The sequence below is a fragment of the Rhinatrema bivittatum genome, chromosome 1 (genome assembly GCF_901001135.1).
Source record: "Rhinatrema bivittatum chromosome 1, aRhiBiv1.1, whole genome shotgun sequence".
Classification (NCBI taxonomy): domain Eukaryota; kingdom Metazoa; phylum Chordata; class Amphibia; order Gymnophiona; family Rhinatrematidae; genus Rhinatrema; species Rhinatrema bivittatum.
This window is the reverse complement of record NC_042615.1, coordinates 581,474,035-581,493,507: the sequence shown is the minus strand read 5'-3', so window position 1 is coordinate 581,493,507 and position 19,473 is coordinate 581,474,035. Positions and strand designations below refer to the sequence as shown.

The 19,473-nt window shown below is 43.5% G+C and overlaps 1 protein-coding gene and 1 long non-coding RNA gene across 3 annotated transcripts in view; both read left to right on the top strand.

The window, feature by feature from the left end:
• SHC3 (SHC adaptor protein 3) overlaps positions 1-19,473 on the top strand; it is a 311,762-nt gene that overhangs the window by 119,165 nt on the left and 173,124 nt on the right. The gene's annotated exons all lie outside the window — the stretch shown is intronic.
• Positions 950-19,117, top strand: LOC115100146. 2 transcript variants are annotated; one of them, XR_003858974.1, is made up of 4 exons: positions 950-1,370; positions 1,770-1,877; positions 9,576-9,925; positions 17,441-19,117. It is a non-coding gene; the product is annotated as an uncharacterized LOC115100146 (long non-coding RNA). The 2 variants fall into 2 exon arrangements; XR_003858973.1 differs by lacking the exon at positions 17,441-19,117 and having other exon boundaries at positions 9,576-10,168.

The window sequence follows — 19,473 nt, the reverse complement described above, 5'->3', positions numbered from 1 at the left end:
ACCAGCTTAAGGAGTTTGTGTTTTGCAGGCTTTGTCTGAGTAGGGTTGGTCCCATGTCAACTGTTTGTTCTGTATATGATTTTATTATGGGGGTTTTAATATGGGGGTTATGAACTGTGTAAAAAGGTGGGGGATAAATCCTTTTCAATACATAAATCATGCAAAGAGCTTACTTGAGCTAGGGTGTTACCTTCACATTCTCACAAAGATCCTCTGAGCTTATCCCACACCTTCTTAAATGTTACTATTTTTTGTCTCTACCATTTCCACTGGGATACTGCTCCATATACCCACCACCCTTTATGTGAAGAAGTACTTCCTTTGGTTGCCCCTGGGTCTACCCCCTAGAGCCTCATATCATAGCCTTTTTCTCTAGAATATATTTTGCTTTCTTGTTATAGGACTCATATGTTGATCTGGTACCTTGGGGTCTGTAGATCTTTATTTGAGCCTCAAGCCATGATGGAAGAAAAAGGGTATCCTGCTGCCGTATTTGCTCTTTGGTGGATTCTAGCTGTAGGAATTAGAGAAGATACAAAATCTCTTCTCTGGGACACTGACTTGATAAGGATGATTTAGCTTGTAATTTATTTATTTTTTTTAAATGTGATCCCATGGGATGCAAAAAATAATTTTTCACCAGGTAGAAGTTTCTAGTTGTGCTATAAAGTCACATAAACATTTAGGAAATATGATTACAGCAAAATCACCTTATTGAGAATGATAGTTGTATAATAAAAAGTCATGTTATCATAGAAAGGTAGAAGGACATGCTGATTCCTAGGTGACTCAGCTGTTTTTTAATCACTCAGCAAATGGATAATGATTAACCCAGCTATGATACAATTATGTCAAATGCAAACCTAAAAATAATTTCAAGGCTGTTAATGATAACATCAAAAGGGCAAATTTCCATTTCACCTGTCCTACTTTATCTCACCCAGTGGATATGCAGGACACTTCACATGTTCCCGCTGAGGAGTGGATGAGCCCTACCTGCAAGGGAGAGTATGCAAGGAACATTTAGTAGCTACTGTAGGTGCAGGTAGTTGACTAGATCCGGCCTGGATTGAGATGAAAAGTTAAATTATAAAAGGCATCATATCTCTATTTTGAATGTTTAGTTAACAAATGATACAGATCTACTTGCAGTCAAGCCAGATGGATGATATTTCCACAATGCAAAAAATGTTCATTTTCAACACAGAGGAGAAAGCAGCAGCAAGATGCAGGGACTTAGTCTCAGCTAACAGCTGATTCTAAAATCACCTGCCACGGCTTCCACCTGCAGCACTGAAGGGAGCCACCTGTAAAACATGCTGTGGCTAACCACTGGTTCTTTCAAATGTATATATATATTTTTAAATCAGGTAAAACATTTTTGTCTCCTATGCAATGCTTAAGATACATCCATCATGCATGAAGTGACAATTGTATATATGAGTTAATTGAAAACTGAAAATGGTCTTTGCATGATTAAAAGTGAAATAGTCACCTTATATGCATGATTAAATTTCTATAATGATTTATTAGAATGACACCTTTACGTATATATACACTTATCATATTACAGTGAGGACAAACTTGCATTCTTAAAAGTATTGTTATCACACAAGCTGCAAGGTTCTCTACTGCATGCAAACCCCATGAAATCATTCTTTAGCATTACGTAATAAAATGGCATGCACACTTCTTAATAAGACATTAATGCATACACTAATTCAGTTTTCATCACAATTGTATGTTCACTGTACTTTTGCTCTTTATAGAAATCTGAAAATCAGGAAAAAATTCAACTAAATGGATAAAGAAGAGTTAGATGTTAAACATGGAGAACAATTCTACTCAGATTCTTGAGTGATTGTACAAGAATTAAAGTAAGTTGTATTTCAAACTAAAAAAACTATCCTCATCATAATGGAAGCAATTTGTGTTTATACAATGCCTTTTATTCAAACTAGATTACAATAGGTTTAAATTTATAGCACTTCAGAATCGGGCAGGTAGTCATCTGTAGGATGTAATTTATGTAATTTTTTTTCAGTGCTTTGATAAACATGACGGCTTCTGAAGGGGAGGAAGAGTAACAGTGTTATTTTGTTTATGGTTTTGGGACACCTTTGCCCAAGGTTCCTCTGAGTCAATATTTGAAACAAGTTCAGTGGTGCAAAGAAACCAGTAAGTGTGATAGTAAAATGAAGGAGTTATCAAAAGTGAGTTTAAAGAAATGTCTCTTTAGACATGCGTGGAAGATGGCCAGTGGCAGAGAATTGTGTACTAAGGGGCCAACAGAGAGAAGATTTCTTGAAAGCTGGGCTACAGTGAGGAGGGTGTGTGATTTGGAATGCAAAGGGCAAACCGTGAAGAAGTAGAAAATGAGAGAGCAGAGGAAGGAGGATGAATAAACCATATCGTATGGTGCGATGCAAATTACAAAAATGGGAGGAGTAGGGGCGGAGAGTGGGCTGGGTTAGGCAGGCTGCGAAGAGGTATCGCACAGCCATAACGCAAATTTTAACAACACCTCTTTCAGATGCGTTAGGCTGTGCGATACCAGCCGTGACCATGCGATGAAGTGTCTTCGTCATTTGCGATGTGTCCCGTAAGGCTTATTTTATACAATTTGAAGGCTCCAGAGCCCCGGGGGGAGGGGGAGAGAGAGAGAGAGCCTGGCCAGAATAGCTGGTTGGATGCAGGAAATACTTGGCACTTAACGCAGAATATGAACTGTTATCGCACTAGCTCTTCGCAGAGGTATTTATCGCCAATTGCGATAAATACTCAATTAGCATTAAATACACCCCTTTTCCTATCGCATGTGGTATTTACCGCATTTTGATAAATCCAGGCCTTAGTTTCAAGGTAATTATTCGGCCCAGTAGAAAGAAATCTGAGAGATCCAAGGGTATAAATGAGTACAAACAACTAGATAAAAGGGAAAAGGAATTATAAGGGAGAAAAAGGAATATTATATTACCACGACAAGGTTAGGAAGCACTATCAGATGTCGTATGTGAATCGAGGAAAAACTGCAATTGAGACGGCTCAAAGAAAACATACTGAGCATTATTCAACTTCAATACAGATTTACAGGGTAGCAAATAGTAATCTGAGCTCCCAGCTGTCTGGCCTCTTGACACATTGTCAGAAATTTCTTCCTGCATTGTTGGGTAGATCTCGTGATATCCGGGTATATCCAGATCTTCTGACCATAGTATAATTTATCCCTATTAGGTAGAAAAAGTCTTAAGATTGAATCCCGATCAGAGGAAAAAACAAAACTAACAAGTAAAGTCCAACGGAATTACACTTGTCCTTCCCCTGAAGTTTCTAAGAAAGCTGACATGTTAGCAGTCCCAGGAATCAACAATTGAGAAACTGAAGTATCAAAGTTTTCTTTCTTCTCGGTAGAGGAAAAATACATCTTGGAAATAGGTGGGATAGTATCAGGTGGGAGTTGCAAAACATCCTGTAGATATTTTTTAAACTGGTCACTTGGAGATACTAGATTTACATGAGGAAAATTTAGGACTCTCAGATTTGAATATCTGAGAGAATTTTCCATGTTCTCCTTTCTTTTAGAATTAGCAAGTTCTCCCTGAACCAGGCCACTCTGGATAGACTGCAAATGATTAACCCAAGAATCCAGATCATTAATCTTAGAATTATGAGAGACAAGTAATGGATCCATAAGCTGAATATGTTGTTGTGTATCAGTCATAATTGAAGTTAATGTAGATACAGATATTTCAAGGGAAATTAAAGCATTCCAAACCATGTCCAAAGTGATAACCTGAGGTTTAACCAAGTTCAGCTTTGAAATAGCGCTTACCACACCTTCCCGACAGGGTTCTGGAGCCCTAAAAAAGGAGCCTGCTGGTTCTTCTCGCCCAACAGGAATAGAAGCCAAGGCACAATGGCCTAGATGAACTGCTTCAGCCACTTTAGTCTACCGCATCGGCGGCGGCAACAAAGTATCTGTAGTGCCATCGAATGCGGAACCCACAACGGAGGCAAAGGAATCCGCTTCAGCAGCTGCCAACTCTCCCGACAACTTCTGTCATAGCAGCTGGCCCAGATCCAGAGCTGGATCGTGGAACGGGGGAGAAGGAGTCATGGGAGTTCCAGGGTTTAGTGATGTTTGCGTCTCCAGCAGTGCCGGGGTGTGCTCATCACCGGCACCAGCAGCGGACCTCCCACCTGGAGGTAATTGATCCATCAGGGTGAAAAAGCCCTCAATGCGTGGCTGAGTAGAGGCAGGTAGGGGGGAGCTGAGGAATCCACCCGAATCCATCCTTTCCTCTTAGTATGCGGCATTGCGAAATAGGCAAATCAGGAAAAAGGCAGAGCTTCAAACACCCCGACCTCCCTTCAAGGCGCCATCTTGGATCTCCTGCATATGTATCTTTTTTTTTTTTTTTAACATAGATTATTATTCTGTTTATAATCTAAAGTCAATGTATAACTGTCTGCTAGAAATGTTTCTCAGTCCTGAATTTGGGGTAAATCGAGCCCACAATAAAAGTAGTTTGCCAAAGTTACAAAGAATTGATTAAAGACCAAAGAGAGGACTGAGTCTGACAAGTTCTTCACATCTGTTGCTCTGTTCAGTCTATGATTATATTATTTATTGAGATCTCATTTATACCCAGTTCATAATAGCAAATTGGATCTTTCTCAACACTGGTCTCCCTGCTATCTTTCTCCACTGAAACCAATCCCTCAGTATTCTGTAAATCTCACTTATATATTGATCTAAAGTCATAAGATTAGATGAATGAGATTTTTTTTTTAAATCATAGCAATTCAGATTAAGTAATTAACACCACTCTTTCTTTAGGAAAAGGTGATGACCCATTTATAATAAAACATGACAGCAGTGTGACACCTGATAGTTAAGACCCATATCAGACTGCATTCTGCAAAAGCAATAATCCCTTCTGTCTCTATAGACAGATGGTCCTATTACACAAATTTCACACACTGTGTAGGGTGAGAGTGTGTGAGTGTATGTTGTGGGGGAGGGAAGAATTTAGCAATAGAATGGCATGCAGGGAGGGAATGGGCTGGTACAGCATATTATTGCTAGTGACTTCCAAAGTAAAATCTGCATGAGTCATGGTAACTAAAAAACACCTACAATACCGCATACAATTTAAAGAAGGCAAGAGACCATTGTATACTCTCGTCAATAAAGTCTTATAATAAGAAACTATTGTACTTATAGAAAGGACCTGGCACCAGAAGAAGGACATATTGCCAGAAGATGAAGACTAAGAGCAATTTTATTACAGCAACACATTGGTCTGTCCCCAAGATACAAAAGCTGCCTTATAAAAAAAAAAAAACGAAGCATCAGGCACCATGTTCACAAAAGCAACACACAAAAATTGCTGCCTTGTGTGTCTCCATGACAAAATTGTAAATTCATCATCTGGTTCCAATTGTGCTTTCTTTATGCACACCTTTATTTTCCGTCAAAAGTATTTTCACTGAGAATGGATAATCAGCAAAAACAGTAAAATCATGTTTGATGCGAAAATGAGGGTCTACTGTATTTTTAATTTATTGTATCCCACAGCTTTGGTGAGAAAGGAAGGTTCAATCTTCCTTCAGTTATGGGTGAGCAAAGTACCCTGGTATTACAATACATCAGCTGCATGTTCTGCTGCCATTCTCTGGAGAAAAAAAAATCATAAATCTTCAAATTTCCTAATAACAACATAATGTGTTTAATGTTGGATTTTTCAGGAAACTGAACTTGAACCATTATGGTCTTATTTGCTAGCTCTGGGCCTCCCTGTGTTGAATATTATAGTCTGCAAAGCAAAGAAAATCCAGTGCATTATGTTTCATTAAGTTTGCAAACAAGTATCTTAGTCAGGGTTTCATTTTGAGGCCAAAATGTTGGTAAGTATACTTAATGAAATATTTCTACCTAGATAATATTTTGGTGTGCCAGATTTTCTTTGCTTTTGAGCACTTAACACTTGCTCTTTAAGCTTAGCATCCTAGCTTTTTATATTTTTAAATTTATTCTTTTTTTTTTCCCATTGAGGAGACATACAATCTGCTATATCTGTACAGATAGTCTAGTTTATTTCATGTGATACAGATCAAGGCCTATGAGATGTTTTAAAAAAAAAAAGAAAGGAATTTAATAAGCAAATAATTTTTGCCGAAAACATATTTCAGCTAAGTGCAATGAATGACTAGCATGACCATGTAAGATTATGATGATTTATCAAAAATCTTAATTGAGTTATGTACATCCATCTATGAAATCTGTCAAAATATGCTAGAAAGGCTTGAATGGGCGTTTTATATTTTCATTTTGGAGTTCTAATAAGACCTTGCAGATGTTAACAATGAGGTCGGCATTCAGCTGCAGAGCAGCTAGTTGACAGGATCATTGATCAAATTGGGTTAGGGCCCTAACGCCTATGATGTCGTTATAATGCATGTGTTATTTATCGCAGCACGTGCTGCGTATGCAAATTTGCAAAATTTATTCAGGTGGGTAGATTTTGGGTGGAGTAAATGGAAATGAGATGTGGTAATGCTGTGTTCGATAGCACAATGCATGTGTTATACATGCTATTGTGGGCAATAATGCTGGAAATAACTACATCTTTTTTCCTACTGTTATGACCTGTGATATGCCTGAAATGGGATTTTTCACAAATTTTATTTTGGAGAGGAAAGGGGAATAGAGTGGAGTAGAACGAGAGAGAGAGAACGCTCTGGGGTGGCACACATTAGTCATCTATTTATACCACTATAGGAGGGTCATCTAGTAACTCAAGGTGAGGTTTTGGTGGTGGTTTAGGGTTTGGGGGCAGTTTTACATGCACAGTCAGACGTATTAACAGCACAGTACACATCATTGAAGATTTGATGTGATTTGGAATGAGGAAAGGTACTCAAAGATGAGATTTCTACAATGTACTCGTGTCCTAGCTTGATAGACTCTCTACCTAGGTGCTGTAAAGCTCAAGTTACTAGTTGACCCTCCTACAGTGATATAGTTTACTTATATGAGAGCATTATAAACCGTCTTTCTCTCTTTCAACAGCCTCAAATGGAATAAAACCTGTCTGGGCAGTGGTGCGGGTATTAGGCCTGCAAAATGATGAATCTAGGCTTAAGTTAGCCAGATAAGGCTAACTTAACAAGGATACAGCCACTGAATATTAGGGATGTACATTCATTTATCACGAATTAGGCAATTTCAACAAAATTGCCTAATAAGTCCTGGGTCGGGGGGCCCAAATCCCGAGACGTATTTTCACCAAAAATAGCCAAAAATAAATTTGCCCCTCCCCCCCCGGGGGGGGAGGGGCACATTTATTTAAAAAAAATACAAACCCAACCCAACCCTTCAAATTTACCTAATTACAACCCCCCCCACCCTCCCGACACCCAAAACTTGCCTAAAGTCCCTGGTGGTCCAGTGGGGTCCCGGGAGCGATCTCCCGCTCTCGGGCAGTCAGCTGCCAGTAAACAAAATGGTGCCGGTGGCCCTTTGCCCTTACTATGTGACAGGGGCTACCGGTGCCATTGGTCGGCCCCTGTCACGTGGTAGGAGCAATGGACAGCCAGCGCCATCTTAGAAAATGGCACGGGCCATCTATTGCTCCTTTCATGTGACAAGGGCCATCCAATGGCACTGGTAGCCCCTGTCACATGGTAAGGGCAAAGGACCACAGTGCCATTTTGTTTACTGGCAGCCGATGGCCCAAGAGGGAGAGATCGCTCCCGGGACCCCGCTGGACCACCAGGGCTTTTAGTAAGTCTTGGGGGGGATCAGGATGGTGGTGGTGGTGGTGGTGGGGGGGGGGGGTTGTATTTAAGTAAATTTGAAGGGTTGGGGGTGGGGTTTTTTCCGCAAAAATTGGCGAAAAAAAAAGACCCATTGGAAAATGAAGTTTTCCACGGGTCGCCTGACCTGGCAGATAAAAATGAAGCCCATCTCCAATGAATATCCCCAGCTCTCTTAAAGTTAACCACTTATGTCAAACTGGTTAACTTTCGGGCTGACCAAAGTTAGCCACAATGGTTAAGCAGCTAACTCCAAATTTCAGAGTTAGTTACATAACTTATGTGGCTAATTCTGGCCCACACACCTCCGACTGATGAACCTAAATTCTAGGCAAACATCTCAAAGTGTGCCTAGAATTATGGCTCTGAATATCCCTGACTAGTCATTTTCCAAGGTGTTATTGCAGGAGATGTGAACACAATTTGAGAGAGAGAGAGAGAGAGAGAGAGAGAGAGAGAGAGAGAGAGAGAGAGAGAGAGAGAGAGAGAGAGAGAGAGAGAGAGAGAGAGAGAGAGAGAGAGAGAGAGAGAGAGAGAGAGAGAGCACCTTGCTATAGTGCCTATGCCCTCGACAGGTATTTGTATCCCTATGGGAGGGCCACCTAGTAACTCGAGGTGGGGATTAGGTATGAGCGTAGGGGGTTGGGGGCCACTTTCACATTCAACATGAGACGTAGGGAAAGAACAGTGGTCTCTAGTGAAGATTTGCTCGCCGTCGGAGTGAGGAAACTCACTCCAAGAAGAGATTTGGGCAATGTTCTCTCAACCTAGCTTGTTGTTGCCCAGGTTGAGTGTCCATCAAGCTAGGTTGAGAGAACATTGCCCAAATCTCTTCTTGGAGTGAGTTTCCTCACTCCGACAGCCAGCAAATCTTCACTAGAGACCACTGTTCTTTCCGTACGTCTCATGTTGAATGTGAAAGTGGCCCCCAACCCCCTACGCTCATACCTAATCCCCACCTCAAGTTACTAGGTGGCCCTCCCATAGGGATACAAATACCTGTCTAGGGCATAGGCACTATAGCAAGGTGCTCTCTCTCTCTCTCTCTCTCTCTCTCTCTCTCTCTCTCTCTCTCTCTCTCTCTCTCTCTCTCTCTCTCTCTCTCTCTATAGGCTGTTTGGACACTTTCATGTACTGTGAAGATTCATTGGTTGTTTTATCGCGGTGCAAGATGTTTTGCGAATCCATTTCCGCAAATGGCGAAAACATCGCGTGATGCGATGTTTCCCTGCTGCACGAAAAATGCCTCATTTGCATGGGACACACCCCCTCATGCATTACCACTGCGATATTGGAAAATGAGGCCCATAATGTTTCAGTATCCATCTAAATGGCTTTTGAATATCAACTTCAATGTCTTTAATATTGCTTGAGACCCATGAAAACATAATTATGCAATATTGTAGCTGATAACTGGTAATCACAATTCATCCAAATAAGATGCTGAGTTGCTTTACAATTTTAGTATGCAAACAATATACGTATTAGAATGCCTGTTTTTGTAGTTTTATTAAATGAACTGATATGAATTTGGTTTGTCTCTGCATTTTATGATCAATAGAACATCGAGCAAGAGCCGCTGTGACTAAATTAGGCGGGCTGTTGTCTTCCTGTGACATAATGCAATTGAACATGGTAGTGAATATTTTAACTTTAATAAATCACCTTTTTGTACAACATATTCTAAATAATAATAATAAGGCAATGAGAGAATTTTTTTTAAAAGAAATAACCTTCATTTTTTTCCCTTATAGATTATTCCAGCACTGCAAACAATAAAGGAAGATTCTGGATGGGAGATGGGAAGGATTGGTTTGAACTTTGAGAACCATTTTCTCCTCAACTGCTTCCTTTCTGCTTGATCTCTCTAGTACAGTGCTTCCATTGTCAGTCAGTTCATTATATTACTTCTCAATAGCCCTTCTTATGCCAGAATTGCACCAGTCTTATCTTTATGGCATCCATATCACACAACTCTCATAACTTCCAGCCTCAGATGTTCCCTTTCCTGTTAGACTCGCACAATTGCCATGCTGAAAGTTTTCAAATGACCATCCATGACATCTGCTGCAAAAAGAAGACATCACTTTGCGGAAATTCAGAGGTAACGTAACAACAGCAGATGCGAGATATGACCCATCCAGTCTGCCTGGCTACTCCTGTCATCCTCTGTCAAGAATATTTCTCAGCTGTCAATCATATACTGTAAGTTAGACTTTATGCAGAATATTAGGCTCCTTAACCAAATCATTTTTGTTAAGTTTCTCTTTAGTTTCCTTTAACTCTCAATGCCTCACTTCAGTTCACTTTCCTTCTTCCCTGTCATTCGTCCCCTCCCATTTTCATGTACCAGGTCAATCACAAATAAAAAAGAAATAAAACTTTTAAATATTTAAATTACCTGAAATAATTTCACTTTTTTAAATAATGGAATTCGTATAACTCATGTTGCCCTACACTTGACTGAGGTCAGAACCTAGAACAAAAGGGGCCACAATAAGAGCTGCAGTGTGAATGTTTTATTAGGGGAATATGGTCAGGGATTTATTTAGCCATAGTTCTTGAATCAGGGAGTAACTTGATTCAGTGGAGCTCTCATGGTTTGTCCTTGAATGAGTCTGATTTGCAGACTTCACTAAAAGATAAACCACTTACACTTAGTACTTCTGAGATTAGTATAAACCAGTCTTCTCACAGGACAAGCAGGATGGTTGTCCTCACAAATGGGTGACATCGAGGATGGAGCCCAACCACGGAAAACTTCTGTCAAAGTTTCAGGAACTTTGACTGGCCCCTACTGGGCATGCCCAGCACGGCACTTACCCTGCAGCCAGCAGGGGTCTCCCTTCAGACTTCTTTTTTCCGCGAAGCAGTAGCCACGCGGTAGAAGAGCTCTTAACCACGTTCCTGACAGGAATTTCAAATACTTAATTTCAAAGAAAATTTGCCCCTCAGGGGTCTCCCTTCGACAAATTTTTCGGTCCGCGGAACTTCGGTAAGTTTTTGCCGTCGTTTGGTCGACTTCTGTCGAGTTTGGCCCTCGAGGCCTGTGGGCAGTCGACAGTCCCGCGGCTAAATTTTTGGCTTTCCGCCATGGCGTCGGGGTTCCATCGGTGTCCGGACTGTACCCGAACTATGTCCATCACAGACCCTCATGGAGTCTGTGTTTTGTGCTTAGGGAGTGAGCATGATGTTCTGACTTGCACCAAATGTGCCCTAATGACACCAAAGGGTCGCAAAGCCAGAATGGAGAAGATGGGGCTCCTCTTCCACGCTCGTACCCCAACGCCATCGATTGCATCGACGTCATCGGAGCCGGCACTGTCGAGGTCTCATCATCATGGACAACCCTTCGGTGACCGTCCGCCATTGATGACTTCACGGCCATCGACTCCCGTTCCTTCCCCTGATGATCGAGGGGATCGGAAAGAAAAACATCGCCATAGACCTCATAAGTCTCGGCCTGTCGAGGAATCGACGTCATCGACCTCTGTACCGACCGAGCCACCGCCAAAAAAGCCTCGATCAGAAGTGGCACCGTCCATTCCTGTTTCCCAGGCACCGAGGCAACCCTCACCCCCTCGGGGTTTGGGAGCCGCGATCCCACCGGTGACGGTGGTCCCTCCGGCTCAGCCTCAGCCTCCCTCTCCCATCGAGCCGGGTCTTGTGACCCCTGGTCTCCGGGTAGAACTGGACCAGCTGGTCCAGGAGGCCATCGATAAGGCGATGCTACGGTTCCAGACTCCTCCGGCACCGACCCCGGCACCGAGAGTGGAACCGGTCACCGAGCCGATTGCAGCAGCACTGGCACCGCTGCTACACCGGATGGAGGCGCTCATGACAGCCCTTCCAACGGTGATACCTGTGTCACCGACACCGGCAAGACCGCTGTCACCGACAGATTTTTCATCAGGTGGAGAAACACCGTATCGAATTCCCCCTTCGGGAATTGTTCCATCGATGCCAGGTCGTCCCTCGCCACCGATTGCTTCTTCGGGGGCGATACGTACCTCTGCTCCACCGAGGTTTCCGATGCCGACACCGATTCCATCGAGACCGACACCGGTTCCCTCGATGCCCACACCGGCACCGATACCGGCACCGATTCCTTCGAGGAATTTCTTGATGCCCTCGGTGATTCCACCTGATATTTCAGAACCTCAACCTGGGCCTTCAGGTATTCAGCCCCCTCGAGGTCCTGCAGGTCATCATCCAGATCCCTATGATACTTGGGGTGATGATACCTCTACTGACACCGATGATTTGCCTTCACTGCCCTCTCCTTCAGAGAGTAGAAAGCGTTCTCCCCCTGAGGACCTCTCTTTTATAAATTTTGTGAAGGAAATGTCAGAGTTGGTTCCATTCCAACTTCAATCTGAACAAGATGACAGGCACCAGATGATGGAATTGTTCCAATTCTTGGATGCCCAGAAAGTCATCACTTCTATTCCCATTCATCAGGTTTTTCTAGACCTTCTTAAAAAGAATTGTGAATCTCCAGGATCTGTTTCCCCGGTCAACAAAAAAGCTGACTCTACATATCTTGTACAGTCAGCACCTGGGTTTCAAAAACCTCAGTTAGACCATCATTCTGTAGTCGTGGAATCAGCTCAGAAGAAAGCTAAATGACTAAAGCCACACTCTTCCATACCTCCTACTAAGGAAAACAAATTCCTAGATAGTATAGGTAGGAAGGTATATCATGGAGCTATGCTGATTTCCAGAATAGCTTCTTATCAACTTTATATGACTCAATATAAAAGAGTCATCCTGAAACAGATGCAGGAATACACTGATGCCTTGCCTGAACAGTTCCAGCCACAGCTTCAATCCCTTCTAAATAAAGGGTTTGAAGCTGGGAAGCATGAAATACGAACAGCCTATGACATCTTTGATGCTTCCACTAGAATTTCTGCGACAGCCATCTCCGCCAGACGCTGGGCTTGGCTTAAATCATCTGACCTTCGTCCAGAAGTTCAGGACAGGCTCTCTGATTTACCCTGCCTAGGGGATAATTTGTTTGGTGAGCAAATTCAACAAATTGTTGCTGAATTGAAGGATCATCATGAGACACTTAAACAACTCTCATCCATTCCTCCTGACTTGCCTTCTAAACAGCCGTTTAGGAAGGACTCCAAAAAGTCTTTCTTTAGGCCACGAAAGTATTATCCCCCATCATCCAAGCCTAGGCACGCACGGTCTTACCATAAGACCCAGCCTCGCCAGCCTCGTAAACAAAAGCCTGCAGCAGCTCCACCACCAGGCCCTGCGGCGGGTTTTTGACTCTCACTTAGAGAGCACTTGCCAAACCCCTCTTCCAGCCATACCAGTAGGAGGTCGGCTATGCCACTTTCTAGAAAGATGGCATCATATCACCACAGATCAGTGGGTGATAGCAATAATTGCACAGGGTTACCATCTCAACTTCCTGACTCTCCCTTCCGACTCCCCACCCCTACAGGTGTGGAGACTCACCGATCACTCTGTTCTTTTAGAGCAGGAAGTTTTTCTTCTCCTATAGTCAAACGCTATAGAACCCGTTCCTCCCTTACAACAAGGACTAGGGTTCTACTCCAGGTACTTCCTGATCCCAAAAAAGTCAGGAGAACATTGTCCAATCCTAGACCTATGGGCTCTCAACAAGTACCTTGCCAAGGAGAAATTCAAGATGGTAACCCTGGGCTCGCTGCTCCCTCTGCTGCAAAGGGGGGATTGGCTATGCTCTCTAGACCTGAAAGACGCATATACCCACATTGCGATCACACAATCTCATCGCAAATACCTGCGTTTTCTAGTAGGCCGAAACCACTACCAATACCAAGTGCTACCTTTTGGCCTGGCATCTGCACCACGAGTCTTTACCAAATGCCTCGTGGTGGTAGCAGCATTCCTCAGGAAGGAAGGTGTCCACGTCTACCCCTACCTGGACGATTGGTTAATCAGGGCCCCAACCCAGCAAATAGCTCGGTCCTCCCTGACACTAACAATTCAAACTTTGCTTTCTCTAGGGTTTCTTGTCAATTACGAGAAATCCTACTTAGTCCCATCTCAGACCTTATCCTTCATTGGGGCAGACTTGGACACCTTACAGGCAAAAGCCTTCCTTCCTCATCAACGGGTTCAAACCCTTGTGTCCCTAGCTCGCCAGCTGCAGTCTCAACACACAGCAACAGCTCGCCAATTCCTCGTTCTACTGGGACACATGGCCACCTCAGTTCATGTGACTCCCACGGCCCGTCTGGCCATGAGAGTCATGCAATGGACTCTGAGACTGCAATGGACCCAAGCTCTTCAGCCTCTGTCCTCCATTGTTCGCATCACCGATGCACTCCATCTGTCTCTTGCCTGGTGGACAAATCAATTCAACCTCCTACAGGGCTTGCCTTTTCTTCCACCGGATCCCCAGGTAATCCTCACCACCGATGCTTCCAACATCGGTTGGGGAGCCCATGTAAACAATCTACAAACCCAAGGATTCTGGTCACTAGAGGAAGCCAAACACCAGATAAATTTCCTGGAGCTGCGAGCAATCCGTTATGCTCTCAGGACTTTTCAAGATTGCCTCTCGAACCACGCAATCTTAATTCAGACAGACAACCAGGTGGCCATGTGGTACATAAACAAGCAGGGAGGCACAGGCTCCTTCCTTCTGTGTCAGGAAGCTGCGCAGATTTGGGCGGAAGCCCTCTCCCGCTCCATGTACCTCAGGGCCACCTACCTGCTGGGAGTAGACAATGTATTGGCAGACCAGCTGAGCAGTGTCTTCCAACCACACGAGTGGTCACTCAATCCCTTGGTAGCGACCTCTCTGTTTCACAAGTGGGGTTATCCCCACATAGACCTCTTTGCGTCCCCTCAGAACCACAAAGTGGACAATTACTGCTCTCTCATTCGGAGCCAGCACTCTCGGCCGAGGGATGCATTCTCCCTCACATGGACAACCGGTCTGCTCTATGCATTCCCTCCACTTCCTCTTCTGTCGAAGACTCTCGTGAAGCTGCGTCAGGACAGGGGAACTATGATCCTGATAGCTCCGCACTGGCCACGCAAGTGTGGTTCCCCATACTCCAGGATCTCTCCATCCGCAGGCACATTCCTCTAGGAAAGGACCCGCATCTGCTCACTCAAAACGACGGATGCCTCCTCCATCCCAACCTCCAAGCCTTGTCCCTGACGGCATGGATGTTGAAAGGTTAGTTCTTCAGCCATTCAACCTTTCGGATTCAGTTTCTCGTGTCCTGATCGCTTCACGAAAGCCTTCCACAAGAAAATCTTACTCATACAAATGGAAAAGGTACACATCATGGTGCACTTCTCAGTCCCTTGATCCCCTTTCCTGTCCAATCTCTAAATTCTTGGACTATTTATGGCATCTATCAGAATCAGGTCTAAAGACCTCTTCCATTAGAATGCATGTCAGTGCGGTAGCCGCCTTCCATAAAGGTTTCGGGGGTGTCCCTATCTCAGTACAACCCCTGGTAACACGCTTTCTTAAAGGCTTGCTCCATTTGAAGCCACCTTTACGTCCTCCGGCCCCATCTTGGGACCTTAATCTGGTTCTTGGTCACCTTATGAAACCACCTTTCGAACCTCTGCACTCCTGTGACTTAAAATATCTCACATGGAAAGTGTTATTCCTTTTGGCTGTCACTTCAGCTCGCAGGGTTAGTGAATTACAGGCCCTAGTTACCTATCCGCCTTACACTAAACTCCTGCAGGACCGGGCGGTACTCCGTACTCACCCTAAATTTTTACCTAAGGTAGTTTCGGAGTTTCATATCAATCAATCCATCATACTACCTATCTTCTTTCCCAGGCCCCACTCCAACTCCGGGGAACAGACTCTGCATACCCTAGACTGTAAACGGGCTCTAGCTTTTTATCTAGACCGTACAGTTTCTCACAGGAAGAGCACTCAATTATTCGTCTCTTTCCATCCTAACAAGTTAGGACAACCTGTGGGTAAGCAGGCTCTCTCCTCCTGGTTGGCGGACTGCATTTCTTTTTGCTATCAGCAAGCTGGCATTCCTTTCCAAGACCGTGTCAAAGCACACTCTGTGAGGGCCATGGCGACTTCAGTAGCACACCTTCGATCGGTGCCGCTTCCTGACATCTGCAAAGCTGCAACCTGGACTTCCCTCCATACCTTTGCAGCCCACTATTGTTTGGATAAAGCTGGAAGACAAGATTCCATCTTCGGTCAATCTGTCTTGCGTAACCTTTTTCCAACTTGATGTACCAACACTCTTCCACCTCCCGGTAGGGTGCGGATGTCCTTTACCAAATTCCTCCCCAGTTGTTGTGCCTGTTGCACGCCGTTGGGTACATTTGGTGCAAGTCAGGACATCCTCAGCTCTGTACTCACCCATTTGTGAGGACAACCATCCTGCTTGTCCTGTGAGAAAGCAAATGTTGCTTACCTGATGTAACAGGTGTTCTCACAGGACAGCAGGATTTTAGTCCTCACGAAACCCGCCCGCCACCCCGCGGTGTTGGGTTCGTTTTTATTTTATTTTTCGGCACTGCCTGTAGCTTTGAAAATAAGACTGAAGGGAGACCCCTGCTGGCTGCAGGGTTAGTGCCGTGCTGGGCATGCCCAGTAGGGGCCAGTCAAAGTTCCTGAAACTTTGACAGAAGTTTTCCGTGGTTGGGCTCCATCCTCGATGTCACCCATTTGTGAGGACTAACATCCTGCTGTCCTGTGAGAACACATGTTACATCAGGTAAGCAACATTTGCTATCCCTTAGATTTGCAGAGGAATGTGACTGCCCAGCAAGGGGCTTAGAGATTTTGGAGGAACACAAAAGGAGACATTTAGTGCAACCTGATCTTTTCCCAAGGAGTTGTATATAGGGATGCCCATTTTAATTTTGTGTTTTGTGTTAGTTCATTCTATTTCATTGTGTGTGTACTACACAAAATAGCAAACACTAACATGAAATAGTACAAACTATTTTGTTTTAGAGCATGCTATTTCATTTTAGAGTGCACTATTGCACTAAAGCAAAATGACATGGAATGAAATAAAAGGGAAAAAAATGACATGGAATGGAAAAAAATATAAAGTAACAATATTCAGCCTGCATACACCTGGTTGTTTGTGCACAGTTTCCTTCATCAGGCATTTCCTGTGCAGGTCCTCTTTCAAAATTATTTAACAAAAGCGTGGGCTGACTGGTGGCTTAATAGCAGTTGTATGCACTGCCTTGTGAAGGAACCTAGGTTTGATGTCTGGCTCAGGCCTTCTGTTCCATACGACACCCAGAGCTGCTGCAGAGACAGTGTTCATAACCCCTGAGGGAGGAAGTCCCACTCATTGTAGAATGATAATTCCCTGTGGCTGTATTTAAGGGCCATCATTACAGGATTTTAGAAAATACCCTGGTGCATGGTCCCTGGCTGAAGACTGTCAGAATGTAGAAATAGAGGGAAAATATCCCCAGATAGTTGTGAATGAAGGATTGCAGAGCCAGAGCCTAGCCTCAGTTTTAATTGAGCTGGAAGCAAAAGAGAAAAGTACAAGCACTGCCCTCCCACCACCACCCTAATGCCACCCCTCCCCCCCCCCGCTAGAAAAGAAGATCCTATGAATGTGAAGACTGTCCCATTTTCTTACAGGTTCATAGACAAGCTTCCAGTGTGATCTTCATTCTCAGAAGGTTTCTCTCCTGGCCCTGAAGTGGTCAGATGGGCAAGAAGGAGCTCAAGCTACAACCTGAAAGCACGCCAGCCTGCTTAGATATTCTCTGCAAGCTGCAGATGATTCAGGCAGTGGTTTGCTGCTCGCTAGATCATCTCTTCAGGCTCACATCTGTATCCACAGAGAGATGAGAAGCTATAGAAGCGTCAGTACCAGCCTATGATTTCTCCTGTGGCTTTATCCTGCTCCAGTACCAAAAACTATAAAATACATGGACTGTAGGCTGTCTTTCTGATTACTCTCTGAAGACTTATTCTCTCTTTCTTATCGTGTCTGCTTACAAAAGAAGTTCCATATTTCTCACTGGTCCTCAAATAGTTTCAATAAGTTATAAATGTACAGGTTTTTCATAAGTCCAACCCCTCTGTACATTAACAGGCTCTGATACCAAGCAAACAGTTTTTTCAGCTTGTCTTCTGACAGAATTTCCTATATAGGCATTATTCTGTTCACTATGCCCAGCAAGATCCTCTTGGCTTTGGATAAATGAATGAGTTCCTCCTCACGTCCAATGCTCTGTATTCCTCCTAGCAACAGCAGCTCTTAGGAGGAAACAGTGGTAATTTTCTAAATGCCAGCGGTAGTCTCCACTTTCCACTTTTTCCCAATGTGGAAAAGGAAGCAAGTTCAAAAATTGATGACCTGGCATAAAATCACCACTGAGCGGGGGTAACAGAGAAACTACAATGTAACAGTAACTGCTGTTCAGTTTCTCTTCTCTCTCATTCATGTTAGGTCACGTTTCCCAGCAATGAAAGCTGCTTCTTTGGTAATTTTCAAATTTTGGCACTGTTCGTAATGCTGTGGCAACTTATCTTTACTTTTGGTGGCACTGCACTGCTCTGGGTGAGCATAATACTGCTTCTTCTGAGGAGGGGTTTGCTACGAGCAGCCCCTGACACCAATACATGCAGCATTCCTGGCTGCTCCTCCAGCTATCGCTAATTCTTACCAGAATCCACCACAGGCCCTACTGTGCCAAACATCAAGAACAAGACCCCCTGCATTGCTATCTCCCAAGAACTGGGCAAGAGGTTCCGAGGGGGCTAAACTACGTCTGTTGAATCATTCTCCCTTCTTCTGAGGCATTTTCACTGAATATAAATGTAAAGAGTCAAACAGCATCTTCTTTTTAAAATCCAAATTGTCCAACTCTTTACTCAAGCCTTAAATCTTATCTAAATGTTTATTAAAGAAAAATTATACCAGAAACACAGCTTATGTTTAATGCCATATTATATCCTGTGTAGTTTAATAGCCTTACCATGCAATATTGACTGAGATGTGTGAACATTTTTTTTTACGTTCATGAACCATTTTCTCCTATGGGAGTATTGAAAGGAGAAGAAGATTTTACTAGTGGCTAAAGAGAATTGGTGAGTATTGCTTTGGGAAATCTTAGGACTTGAAAGTTTGGGGGAGAGGTGAAATAGTAGGGTATATTCTTCAGCGTATGTGCCTGAATAAAAAGCAAGCATAAGGTGGGTAAATCTAATGAGTAAATAAAGTGGGTAAACAAGGTGGGTAAATCCATGCAACATGCCAAACTAGCAGATACTAAAGACCGGGCCTTCTCTGTCTTTGCCCCAATTATCTGGAATACTCTCCCTCAAGAACTTTGGTTAATGGAATGTCACAAAACCTTTAAGAAGTTGATGAAGACTTTTTTCTTTAAGCTTGCCTTCCCATAAGCTTCATAGCCACCATATGAACTGTTTAATGAAACTGTTTTAAATTAGTATTGCTTACGTTATTGTATGGATCTTATATGTGTGTTTGTCCTGGGTTTTATGTGTGTTATTTGGTACACGACTTAGGGCCCTGGTTTAAGCAACATATAAATAAGTAATTAAAAACTCTAATGTCTGTCTTCCCCTCCCACCCACTCCTAAGCTCATTGTTTGATTTATAGACAAGAGACGCGTTCACATTAAAAATCAGTTAGGTTTTT